Source organism: Macrobrachium nipponense, chromosome 16, assembly GCF_015104395.2.
Source record: "Macrobrachium nipponense isolate FS-2020 chromosome 16, ASM1510439v2, whole genome shotgun sequence".
Classification (NCBI taxonomy): Eukaryota; Metazoa; Arthropoda; class Malacostraca; order Decapoda; family Palaemonidae; genus Macrobrachium; species Macrobrachium nipponense.
This window is the reverse complement of record NC_087209.1, coordinates 47,200,168-47,204,186: the sequence shown is the minus strand read 5'-3', so window position 1 is coordinate 47,204,186 and position 4,019 is coordinate 47,200,168.

Below are 4,019 nucleotides of genomic sequence, written 5' to 3'. Positions count from 1 at the left end.
TCCTCGTCACGGACCTACATATAATATTACATTTTATTATATAATTCTGATACACATACTCGTACTTTAAATATACTTTTGCTTTAGGGTTTCCATTCGAATTGTTTATTATTTTACTTAGCTGCTGACCCTTGTTTCCGTTCGAAGTGTTTATTGTTTTGCTTAGCTGCTGACCCTTGTTTTGTTCAGTTTGTAACAGTTCAGCGCTCCAACCCAGATATTCAATGCTCGCGATCTCTTGGGTTAATGAATCTTCTTGTTCAGATATGGTTTTAACAATAGGCACGGATGTTTCTATATCTTTTAGTTCAGTTAATGGTTCTTAGCAGTATGGTGCGGGATTGCGGGATAATGCGTCAGGTATGATATTTGCTTTCCCAGGTAGATATCTTAACTTGGCTCCAAAGACCTGAATGATCATATGTCACCGAGTTCCTTTGGGACTGTGATTAAAGCCTTTGAAAAACTCAGTAAGGGACTTATGGTTAGTAAGGACTTTAACAGGATAGCCGTAGATTATGAACTTAAAATGTACTGGTGAGTTAACGATACCTAGCCCTTCCTTGCCTATTACTGCATATTTACTTTCAGAGGGCTTTAGTTTACGTGAATAAAAAGCTATAGGAAAGAACTGTTTATCATATTGCTGAAGTAGTATCCCTCTTACCCCTTGGTCTGAGGCGACTGTTACAAAAAAAAAATTCCTTATTAAAATCAGGGAATTTTAAGATAGTTGAGCTGCATAATTCTGCTTTTAAGATATCCTCTATATAAGTTATTATTTGATTAACTGTCTCTTTTTTGTTCAAAACGGATTTTAATATGTTAGAAGGTTTAAAGAATTTTCCTTTGATAAACACGCCTTATTTGGCAAGAGGTAAGATAATGTTTTGTATACCCATAGATGGATATCTTACAATTGCGTTAGATATAGATCAATGTTTTTTATAATTATAGAGGTATCTGTAAGCGCTCGCTTATCCAGACTTCTCAATAGGGAAGTTCGAACAACAGACGGTGAGTCCGTAAATACAGGATATTACGTGGACTAAAGGAATAAAAACAATGCAAATGGCTGATATTCTAATTTTTACGGCGCGTACAGTCGGGCTTAATCCACCACTACTTATAATAACTTATTGTATTAAAATTACGAGAACCTGCTCTGATTACTTGATACGGTCGTGTGATTCATAGGAAAATTCCTTCTTAATTCAAAAAGGTATTGGCATGAATGATCCGACATCACTCTCTCTCCTCCACTAGAGTCGCTTATTATGTGGAATGTGCTTTGCTTTGAACACTCGGCAGATTTGACTGACCCTGACCGTTTTACTAGATGACACAGTAACCAAGTTTGCTTAAGCATGATTTGTTTGTTTCTGATTTTTAGGGCTACTGTTTACCTATTTCTTTTTATAATAATTAGGATTCTTCTCTTTATTACCATCGGCAACCTATTGTGTGTTTTTAGCATTATGTTGCTGTTAGTTACGTATAAAGCAACGAACATAAGAATGACGAACTATTATGAATTGAGCGATTACTATTAAGACAAGTTATCTCTACTGCGTTCAATATTAACTGTTTGTACTTGCTGTTGTTTACTTCATTCTTTGCTAAAATTTGAAATGGTGAGGGATCCAGGTCAGCGCATTTAGACATTTTGTTGATTTGTTTATATGAATGTTAAGTATGTTAACCTAATGAAAGTTTTTACAGACATGTTATTCATTGCAATCCAGCCATATTTTTTAAAGTTATGTTGAGTCATAGGGATTCGATTTTTTAAACATAACTCAAGGCTGAAACTGCAATCAGGACCTTGCAAAGGAGCCTTTATTGTCCTGACCCGAAATAGTGTTACCTGTAATTTATCCAGATTTGTGAGGGTGTTCCACTTGTTTTTGTGTGTTTTCTTATCACTATAGTGCCTAACTACCCTATCCATGCATCTGTATAAATACAGACGTCCACTGCATAAACGCATATTCAATGTTTAATATGATTTGTTACGTACAGAATTAATAATCACCCAAAATGATAAAATTAACACAGTATATGATTATGATATTTTAGGAGAACTTCTGGAATCAGAAACTCAAAGATAAAAACTCGCAGTAGCGAAATCCCAATGATGTAGATAATTTCTGTAAAAAGTAAGATTAAGAATGTCTCGTAACTTCAGCCACAGGAACAACGAAAATTCGACCTGCAAAGGAAACACTCAGTTACTCCAAATTAATAAAAAGATTGTACATAGCTTGATTTTGTGTGAAGTCACGGTGTTCCGATAATGATGTGCCCTTGGCCCTCCTTCTCTGTTTAGCGGATGACCTGGTTTTGGCTTGAGTTTCCCCCGTGCGCGTTGTTTGGATGATTCGAGCCCTTGAAGATCCGATGTTGCAGATGCGTCCGGTTTATTTCTTGAAGTGCTGGAAACGCTCAATGAACGATGATGTTTTCTTGAATGATTCTAATGAGAGACATCTCAAAGCTTGCGTTGCCGTAGGAAGGAGACACATCGGGTTTGTTTCTTTAAGTTATGCACTGCTGAAGACGCTCACTAACGATAATACTAAGTTGCTTGAAGAATCTCTTGCTTTCGTCGTCGTTAATCCGACAATTACGACCGAAGAGGATATTCAACTCTACGTTGCTGGCGCAGGACTCGTGCTGGGGATGATTTTATTCATCGCGAACGTATTCGTATGGCATAGGATGCAGAGGACAAGTATGGGCGCAAAATAGAACGTTGGACCCTGCCCAGGCAATTTCCCCTTGTTTTTAACCATTTGGAATTGGTCATTTCATTTGGCTATAGGTGGTTGTCTGGAACTGTGTAATGGACGAAAAGTTGTTCGAATGCTAGTTAAATGTGCAGTGGGTATAACCTCGGTCATGTATCCTATATATATATATATAAAGTATCATGTATCCTATATATGAATAATCATAAATAACAGAATCGAAATATATCTGTGCATGTACGCACTAGGAATCTATTTAAAGTGCACCTAGATTAATCACTTAGATTAGTCGTTTATGTGAATCAGTCGTATTAAGTGCACATATATTGATCATAATTATATGAATCCATATACATATGCATAAATAAATCAGGTAGCCTATAATCAATCTGTTACCTTTTATCTTACCAATAACTGCAGTTAGTATATGGGTCAACAAATCAGCTAGCATAAAAATTAATAATTTTTATCACTTCATATATGAATTTTTATCAGTTAAAATATGATTTTTATCATGTTAATCTTTATTCTATGCAATTATCAGAGTACATTAGTATTTTCTGTAGCATATGTATCTTAATGAGTTGAAGTGAAAAACTATATCAGTATATATCACGTGATCATTATTATTTACGAATATCATCATATGCATATGTCTTATATCTTATTACTTGAATCTGTATTTGTGTACACCATGAATTTTTTTTACTTATAAGTATTTTCTATACATCTATATATATTCACCATAATGTCAGTATCACACTCCTATAAGTCAAATGCAAGTCAAGCTTGAGTAATATTCAGTGGTTGGTTATGTAGCTGACCGAGCATTATGTAAGTGTTACATAATAAAAATATAGAATGTTATTCCATATATATATAAAAAATTAAACCTATGATTAATTAAAAAACCAGTGATCAGACCAAAGACGATAAAGTATGCTAAGATGACGTATACAATAAAGTAGGCTAAGATGATGTGTTCTAATTAGTCAGTATCTAGTGCCGTCACCTGTAGTCATTCATTTGTTTATAAATAGTAATCCAAACTTCCTACTGAAGACACACACCGCGACCTATAATTCAAACGGCCTACGTGATTTGTAATCTATGTCATCTGTGTGTATGTTCATATGTTCGAGCTACAGTCTGCTTCCTTTATGATTTGTAACCGAGATGGTAGTCAGAATAGAATTAGCCATCATCATAGCAGAAGCGATCAAGCCATTGTCATTAGAAGACCCGTCCATTTTTTATCTGAGCTTCATA